Genomic DNA, 13,186 nt, shown 5'->3' with positions numbered 1-13,186 from the left:
CCGAAGAAATTGCAAACTGGGCCAAACAGGAGGTTAAAGGCACTGACTCTCCAAGTGGGGAGAGTGTTAGTAAAGCGTCTGGAATGTTGCACCCGAGTACCAGGGGACGAAAACTGAGACACATTTGAACACGTTTCCTGATCACACGGTGGATCATACTCTGGGTTCCACATGCATGTTTTAGCTGAAGGAAGAATCCCTTAAACCTGGAGAGTTGAGACCCATGGAATGGGTACCATGCAATATGACTTCAAAGAGTCTACATTTGCTAACCGAACCTCACCAATCCTATCACTGCTGCGTTTATGACACTGTACACACGCTTGATTCTCTTTTGGAGACATATAAATCCATAGGTTTTAAGATTCTTACTAGTCAGGTATATTCTTAGTCGTTTAATATGGGGTGTTGAGTCCACTTCGTTGAGCAAGGAGTAGCTCTTGTCTATTACATATTTGGCTTATGGAACAGTATCTGTGCTAATTTCAATCTCTGATTTTATGCCGCACCCCAACTCACCTTTCCCCTTAAGCAAGCATAAGTTGGTTTTCTACATTTGACACCCTGTTCTGTTTTGTAATTCAGTTCCTGTGTAGCCAAGTTTACATTCCGTGTAGTAGTGATATCTTATGATGTTTCTTTTTCTGTGTGACTTATTTCTCTTAGAATCATCATACCTGAATCCACTCATTATGCTGTCACGGGCCTGATGACATAGATTTCTTTGCTGAGTGATATTGCATTGTACGTAAGTACCACAATTTCTTTATCCATTTTTCGCTTTCTGCGATATTGAACCTGTACCGTAAACGAGGTTCTTGTAAACAGAGCCATCCCAAACTTTGGGGAGGCTGTGTCTTTTTGATTATTATTTCCCTAAGCTATACGACCATAAGTGGAAATGCCCTAGGCTCTGTTGCTTGGTTTTTTGGATGTTTCAGGAAACACCATACACTTCTCCAGAGTGGCTGTTGGCAATTTACATCCCGCCCATCAGCATAACAAGGCTCCCTGTTCTCCATGGCCTGTCCTGCCTTTCTGGATTTTACACTTTTTTCAGATGGCCCTTTTGACCGGGGGGCAGTGAGACTTCATTGTAGTGCAGATTTCCTTTGCAAGCTTGCTTGGTTGGCCAAAAAGGGCGTATGCGTTTTTTCCTGAATATATTCAGGAAAAAACGCATACGCCCTTTTTGGCCAAGTGCATCATTGTGGACGTTCTGCCTCTTTTCCTATGCTTTACATGTAATTCCAGTGTACCTCCTGAAATCGGTTTCCTGCAATTCTGCCCCGCTTTCAAGTACTATTGGCCGCCTTACTTCAATATATTTTTGAAAGATAGCTGTCATTTATAACTCTGCAGGTTTGTGAATTACAGTGCCCCTGAGCTCCTTTCTTCAACTCGCTTTCTTGTGAGCTGGCCGCAACACCGCAGGATTGCTTCAGGCCCTAGTTTGGTTCCGGCACGGCATGCTGAGCCTTTGGTTAATTCCTCTTCCTGGTGGGAAATGAGAGTTAAATTTGCCCGTCCAGACACCTCCACCTAGTCTCTCATTGGTTCTCCCTATTCCTGTTCATTTTCCACAGAAATTGCAAACTGGGCCAAACAGGAGGTTAAAGGCACTGATCTCCAAGTGGGGAGAGTGTTAGTAAAGCGTCTGGAATGTTGCACCCGAGTACCAGGGGACGAAAACTGAGACACATTTGAACACGTTTCCCGATCACACGGTGGATCATACTCTGGGTTCCACATGAATGTTTTAGCTGAAGGAAGAATCCCTTAAACATGGAGAGTTGAGACCCATGGAATGGGTACCATGCAATATGACTTCAAAGGGTCTGCATTTGCTCACCGAACCTCACCAATCCTATCACTGCTGCGTTTATGCCGCTGTACACACGCTTGATTCTCTTTCGGAGACATATAAATCCATAGGTTTTAAGATTCTTACTAGTCAGGTATATTGTTAGGCATTTAATATGGGGTGTTGAGTCCACTTCGTTGAGCAAGGAGTAGCTCTTGTCTATTACATATTTGGCTTATGGAACGGTATCTGTGCTAATTTCAATCTCTGGTTTTATGCAGCACCCCAACTCACCTTTCCCCTTAAGCAATCATAAGTTGGTTTTCTGCATTTGACACCCTGTTCTGTTTTGTAATTCAGTTCATGTGTAGCCAAGTTTACATTCCGTGTAGTAGTGATATCTTATGATGTTTCTTTTTCTGTGTGACTTATTTCACTTAGAATCATCGTACCTGAATCCACTCATTATGCTGCTACGGGCCTGATGACATAGATTTCATTGCTGAGTGATATTGCATTGTACGTAAGTACCACAACTTCTTTATCCATTTTTCGCTTTCTGTGATATTGAACTTGTACCGTAAACGAGGTTCTTGTAAACAGAGCCGTCCCAAACTTTGGGGTGACTGTGTCTTTTTGATTTCAATTTTCCTAAGCTATAGGACCATAAGTGGAAGTGCCCTAGGCTCTGTTGCTTTGTTTTTTGGATGTTTCAGGAAACACCATACACTTCTCCAGAGTGGCTGCTGGCAATTTACATCCCGCCCATCAGCATAACAAGGCTCCCAGTCCTCCATGGCCTGTCCTGCCTTTCTGGATTTTACACTTTTTTCAGATGGCCCTTTTGACCGGGGGGCAGTGAGACTTCATTGTAGTGCAGATTTCCTTTGCAAGCTTGCTTGGTTGGCCAAAAAGGGCGTATGCGTTTTTTCCTGAATATATTCAGGAAAAAACGCATACGCCCTTTTTGGCCAAGTGCATCATTGTAGATGTTCTGTCTCTTTTCCTATGCTTTAAATGCAAATCCAGTCTACCTCCTGAAATCGGTTTCCTGAAATTCTGCCCTGCTTTCAAGTCCTCTTCGCAGCCTTACTTCAATATATTTTTGGACGTTATCTGTCATTTATAACTCTCCAGGTTTGTGAATTACAGGGCCCCTGAGCTCCTTTCTTCAACTCGCTTTCTTGTGAGCTGGCCGCAAACCCGCAAGACTGCTTCAGGCCCTAATCTGCTTCTGGCAGGGCACGCTGAGCCTTTGGTTAATTTCTCTTCCTGGTGGGAAATGAGTGTTAAATATGCCCGTCCAGACACCTACCTCACTCTCAACCCCTTGGTGATGTGGGTCCTCTGGTTTGTGGCCACCTTTTCTGGGTTCCTCACCTTTCGATGATGTGGCCCCACTAGTGTGAGGACACTCCTGCCTGGTTCTCATCCACGTGGTTATGTGGACCCCCTGGTGAGAGTCTGTTCCTGGCTTTGTTCCTCACCCACCTGTGAGGGAGACCCTCTGCTGATAGGTCACTCCTGCATGGCTGGCACACATTGCCTTGGTGAAGTCAGCCGTGTGGTGGCAGTTGGAGCGTGCTGGGAATCTCCTCCCCCCGGTGATGAGGGCCCTCTTGCGTCAGGCCCTAACTGCTGGGCTCACCAACTTTTCTTAGGGAGCCCAGTGATGCTTTGGCACTCCTCTTAGGATCCCATCTCCATGGAGATGTGGGCCTTCTGCTCTGAGGTCCCAACGGCTGGGTTGTTCACATTTTCATGATGTGGGCTCTCTGGTGTTCACAGAGGCCTGGATCCCATAGCCTCTGTGCTCTTGGCCGCCTGCTGGGAGGTTCCAACTGCTGGATTCCTCACTTTTTTAATTTTTTGGGCCCTCTGTTGTGAGGATCCTCCTGCCTGCCTCACTCCCAGCCCCTTCGTGATGTGTGTCGTCTGGTTTGAGGCCACATGTGCTGGGTTCCTCACCTTTCGATGATGTGGGACCAATGGTCTTAGGAGACTCCTGCCTGGTTCACATCCCCTTGGTGATGTGGGCCCTCTGTTGAGAGTCTGATCCTGGCTGGGTTCCTCACCCATCTGTGAGGTGGGCAGTCTGCTGTGAGGTCACTCCTGCCTGGCTTGCTCACCTCGCCTTGTGGACATGAGCCCTCTGGTGGCACTTGGAGCCTGCTGGGAGCCTCCTCTCCTCGGTGATGAGGGCCCTCTGGCGTCAGGCCCTAACTGCTGGGCTCCCCACATTTTGTGATGTGCGCCCAGTGGTGCGAGGACACTCCAGCCAGGTTCACATCCCCATTGGGATGTGGGCCTTCTGCTCTGAGGTCCCAAAGCCTGGGTTGCTCACAGTTTCATGATGTGGGCTCTCTGGTATTAGTTCACTCCTGCCTGCATCCCATAGCTTCTGTGCTCTGGGCCGCCTGCTGGGAGGTTCCAGCTGCTGGATTCCTCACCTTTCTTATTCTTTGGGCCCTCTGTTTTTAGGCTACTCCTGCCTGCCTCACTCCCATTCCCTTTGTGATATGTGTCCTCTGATTTGAGGCCACATGTGCTGGGTTCCGCACCTTTCGATGATGTGACCCCACTGGAGGGAAGACAGTCCTGACTGGTTCCCATCCCCTTGCTGATGTGGGCCCTCAGGTGAGAGTCTGATCCTGGCTGGGTTCCTCACCCTTCTGTGAGGTGGGCCCTCTGCTGTGAGGTCAGTCATGCCTGTCTGGCACACGTCACCTTGGCGACGTGGGCCCTCTGGTGGCAGTTGGAGTGTGCTGGGATCCTCCTCCCCTCGGTGATGAGGGCCCTCTTGCCTTAGGCCATAACTGCTGGGCTCCCCACATTTTCTGATGTGCGCCAAGTGAGTGAGGACACTCTTGCCAGGTTCCCATCCCCATGGCGATATGGGCCTTCTGCTCTGAGGTCAAAACGGCTGGCTTGCTCACAGTACCAAGATGTGGGCCCTCTGCTGTGAGTTCACTCCGGCAAGGATCCCTTATCATCGGTGCTCTGAGCCGCCTGCTGGGAGGTTCCAACTGCTGGATTCCTCAACTTTTTTATTCTATGTGCCCTCTGTTGTGAGGCTCCTCCTGCCTGCCTCACTGCCAGCCCCTTGGTGATGACTGTCCTATGGCTTGAGGCCACATGTGCTGCGTTCCTCACCTTTCGATGATGTGACCCCACTCGTGTGAGGACACTCCTGCCTGGTTCCCATCCCCTTGGTGAGGTGGGCCCTCTGGCGAGAGTCTAATCCTGGCTGGGTTCCTCAACGTTCTGTGAGGTAGGCCCTCTGCTGTGAGGTCACTCCTGCCTGGCTGGCACACGTCACCTTGGAGACGTGAGCCCTCTGGTGGCAGTTGGAGCGTGCAGGGCGCCTCCTCCTCTCGGTGATGACGGCCCTCTGGCGTCAGGCCCTAAATGGTGGGCTCCCCACATTTTCTGATGTGCGCCCAGTGGTGCGAGGACACTGCAGCCAGGTTCCCATTCCCATGGGGATGTGGTCCTTCTGCGCTGAGGTCTCAACTCCTGGGTTGCTCACAGTTTTGTGATGTGGGCCCTCTGCTGTGAGTTCACTGTGGCCTGGATCCCATAGCCTCGGTGTTCTGGGCCGCCTGCTGGAAGGTCTAAATGCTGGAATCCTCACGTTTTTTATATTATGTGCCCTGTGTTGTGAGGCTACTCCTGCCTGCCTCACTCCAAGGCCCTTGGTGATGTGGGTCCTCTGGTTTGAGGACACATGTGCTGGGTTCCTCACCTTAAGATGATGAGGCCCCACTGGTGTGAGGATAATCCTGACTGGGTCCCATCCCCTTTGTGATGTGGGCCCTCTGGTGAGAGTCTGATCCTGGCTGGGTTCCTCACCCATCTGTGAGGTGGGCCCTCTACTATCAGGTAACTCTTGCCTGGGTTGCTCACCTCGCCTTGTTGACATGAGCCCTCTGGTGGCAATTGGACCCTGCTGGGAGCCTCCTCAGCTCTGTGATGAGGGCCCTCTGACGTCAGGCCCTAACTGCTGGGCTCCCCAACTTTTCTTAGTGAGCCCAGTGTTGCTCAAGCACTCCTCTTAGGTTCCCATCCCCATGGGGATGTGGGCCTTCTGCTCTGAGGTTCCAACGGCTGGGTTGATCACAATTTCATGATGTGGGCTCTCTGGTGTTAGTTCACTGTGGCCTGGATCCCATAGCCTCTGTGGTCTTGGCTGCCTGCTGGGAGGTTCCAACTGCTCGATTCCTCAACTTTTGTATTCTATGGGTCCTGTGTTGTGATGCTCCTCCTGCCTGCCTCACTCGCAACCCCTTCGTGATGTGGGTCTTCTGGTTTGAGGCCACATGTGCTGGGTTAGGCAACTTTCAATGATGTGGCCCCACTGGTGTGAGGACACTCCTGCCTGGTTCCCATCCCCTTGGTGATGTGGGCCTTCTGGTGACAGTCTTATCCTGGCTGGGTTCCTCACTCTTCTGTGAGGTAGGCCCTCTGCTGTGAGGTCAATCCTGCCTGACTTGCACACATCACCTTGGCGACGTGGGCCCTCTGTTGGCACATGGAACCTGCTGGGAGCCTCCTGCCCTCGGTGATGACGGCCCTCTAGCATCAGGCTCTAACTGCTGGGCTCCCCACGTTTTCTGATGTGAGCCCAGTGATGCCAGGACACTCCTGTCAGGTTCCCATCCCCATGGGGATGTGGGCTTTCTGCTCTGAGGTCCCAATGCCTGGGTTGCTCACAGTTTCATGATGTGGGCTCTCTGGTGTTAGTTAACTCCTGCCTGCATCCCATAGCTTCTGTGCTCTCGGCCGCCTGCTGGGAGGTTCCAAATGCTGGATTCCTCACTTTTTTTATTCTTTGGGCCCTCTGTTTTTAGGCTACTCCTACCTGCCTCACTCCCATCCCCTTTGTGATGTATGTCCTCTGATATGAGGCCACATGTGCTGGGTTCCTCACCTTTCGATGATGTGGCCCCACTGGTGGGAGGACAGTCCTGACTGGTTCCCATCCCCTTGGTGTTGTGGGCCCTCTGGTGAGAGTCTCATCCTGCCTCGGTTCCTCACCCTTCTGTGAGATAGGCCCTCTGCTGTGAGGTCACTACTGCCTGGCTGGCGCATGCCACCTTGTAGACGTGGGCCCTCTGTTGGCAGTTGGAACCTGCTGGGAGTCTCCTCCCCTCAGTTATGAGGGCCCCCTGGCATCAGCCCCTAACTGCTGGGCTCCTAACATTTTCTGATATGTGCTAAGTGGTGCAAAGCCACTCCTGCCAGGTTCCCATCCCAATGGGGATGTGGGCCTTCTGAGGTCCCAACAGCTGGGCTGCTCACAGGTTCATGATGTGGGCCCTCTGCTGTGAGTTCACTGCGGCCTGGATCCCATAGCCTCGGTGCTCTGGGCCACTTGCTGGGAGGTTCCAACTGCTGGATTCCTCAACTTTTATATTCTATGGACCCTGTGTTGTGAGGCCAGTCCTGCCAGCCTCATTCCGAACCCCTTGGTGATGTGGTTCCTCTGGTTTGAGGACACATGTGCTGGGATCCTCACCTTTCGATGATGTTGTCCCACTGGTGTGGGGACACTCCTGCCTGGTTCCCATCCCCTTGGTGATGTGGGCCCTCTGGTGAGAGTCTGATCCTGGCTGTGTTCCTCACCCTTCTGTGAGGTGGGCCCTCTGCTGTGAGGTCACTCCTGCCAGGCTGGCACACATCGCCTTGGCGACGTTGGCCCTCTGGTGGCAGCTGGAGCCTGCTGGGAGCCTCCTCCTCTCAGTGATGAGTGCCCTCTAGCGTCAGGCCCTAACTTCTGAGCACCCCACGTTTTCTGATGTGAGCCCAGTGATGCCAGGACACTCCTGTCATGTTCCCATCACCATGGGGATGTGGGCCTTCTGCTCTGAGGTCCCAATGTCTGGGTTGCTCACAGTTTCATGATGTGGGCTGTCTGGTGTTAGTTCACTCTGGCCTGGTTCCTCTAGCCTCTGTGCTCTGGGCCGCCTGCTGGGAGGTTCCAACTGCTGGATTCCTCACCTTTCTTATTTTTGGGCCCTCTGTTATGAGGCTCCTCCTGCCTGCCTCACTACCAGCCCCTTGGTGATGGGTGTCCTATGGTTTGAAGCCACATGTTCTGGGTTCCTCACCTTTAGATGATGTGGCCCTACTCATGTGAGGACACTCCTGCCTGGTTCCAATCCATTTGGTGATGTGGGCCCTCTGGTGCGAGTCTGATCCTGACTGGGTTCGTCACACTTCTCTGAGGTGGGCCCTCTGCTGTGAGGTCATTCGTGCCTGGTTGGCACACATCGCCTTGGCGACGTCAGCCCTCTGGTGGCAGTTGGAGCCTGCTGGGAGCCTCCTTCCCTTGGTGATGAGGGGCCTCTGGCGTCAGGCCCTAACTGCTGGTCGCCCAAAATTTTCTGATACGTTCTCAGTGGTGCGAGGACACTCCTACCAGAATTCCATCCCCATGGGGATGTGGGCCTCCTGCTCTGAGGTCCCAATGGCTGGGTTGCTCAGTTTCATGACATGGGCCCTCTTCTGTGAGTTCACTGTGGCCTGGATCCCATAGCCTCGGTGCTCTGGGCCGCCTGCTGGGAGGTTCCAACTGCTGGATTCCTCACTTTTTTATTCTATGTGCCCAGTGTTGTGAGGCTACTCCTGCCTGCCTCACTCTGAGGTCCTTGGTGATGTGGGTCCTCTGGTTTGAGGACACATGTGCTGAGTACCTCAGCTTTCGATGATGTGGCCCCACTGATGTGAAGACACTCCTGCCTTGTTCCCATCCCCTTGGTGATGTGGGCCCTCTGGTGAGAGTCTGATGTTGGCTGGGTTTCTCACCCTTCTGTGAGGTGGGACCTCTGCTGTGAGGTAACTCCTGCCTGGCATGCTCACGTTGCCTTGGCAATGTGAGCCCTCAGGTGGCAGTTGGAGCCTGCTGGGAATCTCCTCCCCTCAGTTATGAGAGCTCTGGATAAAACACATATGCCCTTTTTTGCCAAGTGCATTATTTTCCAAGTTCTGTCTCTTTTCCTATGCTTTAAGAGCTACTCCCGTGTACGTTCTGAAATCAGTTTCCAGCAATTCTGCCCCACATTCAAGTCCTCTTCGCAGCCTTACTTCAATATATTTTTGGAAGATAGGTGTCATTTATAACTCTGCAGGTTTGTGAATTACAGTGCCCCTGAACTCCTTTCTTCAACTCGCTTTCTTGTGAGCTGGCCGCAACACCGCAGGATTGCTTCAGGCCCTAGTTTGGTTCTGGCACGGCATGCTGAGCCTTTGGTTAATTCCTCTTCCTGGTGGGAAATGAGAGTTCAATTTGCCCGTCCAGACACCTCCACCTAGTCTCTCATTGGTTCTCCCTATTCCTGTTCATTTTCCACAGAAATTGCAAACTGGGCCAAACAGGAGGTTAAAGGCACTGACTCTCCAAGTGGGGAGAGTGTTAGTAAAGCGTCTGGAATGTTGCACCCGAGTACCAGGGTACGAAAACTGAGACACATTTGAACACGTTTTCCGATCACACGGTGGATCGTACTCTGGGTTCCACATGCATGTTTTAGCTGAAGGAAGAATCCCTTAAACATGGAGAGTTGAGACCCATGGAATGGGTACCATGCAATATGACTTCAAAAGGTCTGCATTTGCTCACCGAACCTCACCAATCCTATCACTGCTGCGCTTATGTCAGTGTACACACGATTGATTCTCTTTTGGAGACATATAAATCCATAGGTTTTAAGATTCTTACTAGTCAGGTATATTCTTAGGCGTTTATTATGGGGTGTTGAGTCCACTTCATTGAGCAAGGAGTAGCTCTTTTCTATTACATATTTGGCTTACGGAACGGTATCTGTGGTAATTTCAATCTCTGGTTTTATGCAGCACCCCAACTCACCTTTCCACTTAAGCAAGCATAAGTTGGTTTTCTACATTTGACACCCTGTTCTGTTTTGTAATTCAGTTCTTGTGTAGCCAAGTTTACATTCCGTGTAGTAGTGATATCTTATGATGTTTCTTTTTCTGTGTGACTTATTTCACTTAGAATCATCGTACCTGAATCCACTCATTATGCTGCTATGGGCCTGATGACATAGATTTCATTGCTGAGTGATATTGCATTGTACGTAAGTAGCACAACTTCTTTATCCATTTTTCAGTTTCTGTGATATTGAACTCGTACCGTAAACGAGGTTCTTGTAAACAGAGCCGGCCCAAACTTTGGGGTGGCTGTGTCTTTTTGATTTTAATTTCCCTAAGCTATAGGACCATAAGTGGAATTGCCCTAGGCTCTGTTGCTTTGTTTTTTTGATGTTTCAGGAAACACCATACACTTCTCCAGAGTGGCTTTTGGCAATTTACATCCCACCCATCAGCATAACAAGGCTCCCAGTTCTCCATGGCCTGTCCTGCCTTTCTGGATTTTACACTTTTTTCAGATAGCCCTTTTGACCAGGGGGCAGTGAGACTTCATTGTAGTGCAGATTTCCTTTGCATGCTTGCTTGGTTGGCCAAAAAGGGCGTATGCGTTTTTTCCTGAATATATTCAGGAAAAAAACGCATATGCACTTTTTGGCCAAGTGCATCATTGTGGACGTTCTGCCTCTTTTCCTATGCTTTACATGCAATTCCAGTCTACCTCCTGAAATCGGTTTCCTGCAATTCTGCCCCGCTTTCAAGTCCTCTTGGCAGCCTTCCTTCAATATATTTTTGGACGATAGCTGTCATTTATAACTGCAGGTTTGTGAATTACAGTGTCCCTGAGCTCCTTTCTTCAACTCGCTTTCTTGTGAGCTGGCCGCAACACCGCAGGATTGCTTCAGGCCCTAGTTTGGTTCCGGCATCTCATGCTGAGCCTTTGGTTAATTCCTCTTCCTGGTGGGAAATGAGAGTTAAATATGCCCGTCCAGACACCTCCAGCTAGTCTCTCATTGGTTCTCCCTATTCCTGTTCATTTTCCACAGAAATTGCAAACTGGGCCAATCAGGAGGTTAAAGGCACTGACTCTCCAAGTGGGGAAAGTGTTAGTAAAGCGTCTGGAATGTTGCACCCGAGTACCAGGGGACAAAAACTGAGACACATTTGAACACGTTTTCCGATCACACGGTGGATCGTACTCTGGGTTCCACATGCATGTTTTAGCTGAAGGAAGAATCCCTTAAACATGGAGAGTTGAGACCCATGGAATGGGTACCATGCAATATGACTTCAAAGAGTCTGCATTTGCTCACCGAACCTCACCAATCCTATCACTGCTGCGTTTATGCCACTGTACACACGCTTGATTCTCTTTCGGAGACATATAAATCCCTAGGTTTTAAGATTCTTACTAGTCAGGTATATTCTTAGGCGTTTAATGTGGGGTGTTGAGTCCACTTCGTTGAGCAAGGAGTAGCTCTTGTCTATTACATATTTGGTTTATGGAACGGTATCTGTGCTAATTTCAATCGGTGGTTTTATGCCGCACCCCAACTCACCTTTCCCCTTAAGCAAGCATAAGTTGGTTTTCTACATTTGACACCCAGTTCTGTTTTGTAATTCAGTTCTTGTGTAGCCAAGTTTACATTCCGTGTAGTAGTGATATCTTATGATGTTTCTTTTTCTGTGTGACTTATTTCTCTTAGAATCATCATACCTGAATCCACTCATTATGCTGTCATGGGCCTGATGACATAGATTTCATTGCTGAGTGATATTGCATTGTACGTAAGTACCACAATTTCTTTATCCATTTTTCGCTTTCTGCGATATTGAACCTGTACCATAAACGAGGTTCTTGTAAACAGAGCCGTCCCAAACTTTGGGGAGGCTGTGTCTTTTTGATTACTATTTCCCTAAGCTAAAGGACCATAAGTGGAAATGCCCTAGGCTCTGTTGCTTGGTTTTTTTGGATGTTTCAGGAAACACCATACACTTCTCCAGAGTGGCTGTTGGCAATTTACATCCCGCCCATCAGCACAACAAGGCTCCCAGTTCTCCATGGCCTGTCCTGCCTTTCTGGATTTTACACCTTTTTCAGATGGCCCTTTTGACCGGGGGGCAGTGAGACTTCATTGTAGTGCAGATTTCCTTTGCAAGCTTGCTTGGTTGGCCAAAAAGGGCGTATGCGTTTTTTCCTGAATATATTCAGGAAAAAACGCATACGCCCTTTTTGGCCAAGTGCATCATTGTGGACATTCTGCCTCTTTTCCTATGGTTTACATGCAATTCCAGTCTACCTCCTGAAATCGGTTTCCTGCAATTCTGCCCCGCTTTCAACTCCTCTTGGCAGCCTTACTTTAATATATTTTTGGAAGATGGCTGTCATTTATAACTCTGCAGGTTTGTGAATTACAGTGCCCCTGAGCTCCTTTCTTCAACTCGCTTTCTTGTGAGCTGGCCGCAACACCGCAGGATTGCTTCGGGCCCTAGTGTGGTTCCGGCATGGCACGCTGAGCCTTTGGTTAATTCCTCTTCCTGGTGGGAAATGAGAGTTAAATTTGCCCGTCCAGACACCTCCACCTAGTCTCTCATTGGTTCTCCCTATTCCTGTTCATTTTCCACAGAAATTGCAAACTGGGCCAAACAGGAGGTTAAAGTCACTGACATTCCAAGTGGGGAGAGTGTTAGTAAAGCATCTGGAATGTTGCACCCGAGTACCAGGGGATGAAAACTCAGACACATTTGAACACGTTTTCCGATCACATGGTGGATCATACTCTGGGTTCCACATGCATGTTTTAGCTGAAGGAAGAATCCCTTAAACCTGGAGAGTTGAGACCCATGGAATGGGTACCATGCAATATGACTTCAAAGGGTCTGCATTTGCTCACCGAACCTCACCAATCCTATCACTGCTGCGCTTATGCCGCTGTACACACGCTTGATTCTCTTTCGGAGACATATAAATCCATAGGTTTTAAGATTCTTACTAGTCAGGTATATTCTTAGGCGTTTAATATGGGGTGTTGAGTCCACTTCGTTGAGCAAGGAGTAGCTCTTGTCTATTACATATTTGGTTTATGGAACGGTATCTGTGCTAATTTCAATCTGTGGTTTTATGCCGCACCCCAACTCACCTTTCCCCTTAAGCAAGCATAAGTTGGTTTTCTACATTTGAGATGCTGTTCTGTTTTGTAATTCAGTTTCTGTGTAGCCAAGTTTACATTCCGTGTAGTAGTGATATCTTATGATGTTTCTTTTTCTGTGTGACTTATTTCTCTTAGAATCATCATACCTGAATCCACTCATTATGCTGTCATGGGCCTGATGACATAGATTTCATTGCTGAGTGATATTGCATTGTACGTAAGTACCACAACTTCTTTATCCATTTTTCGCTTTCTGCGATATTGAACCTGTACCGTAAACGAGGTTCTTGTAAACAGAGCCGGCCCAAACTTTGGGGTGGCTGTGTCTTTTGGATTTTAATTT

Source organism: Leucopleurus acutus, assembly GCF_964270905.1.
Source record: "Leucopleurus acutus genome assembly, chromosome: 4".
NCBI lineage: Eukaryota > Metazoa > Chordata > Mammalia > Artiodactyla > Delphinidae > Leucopleurus > Leucopleurus acutus.
Note: the sequence above shows the minus strand (reverse complement) of the source record.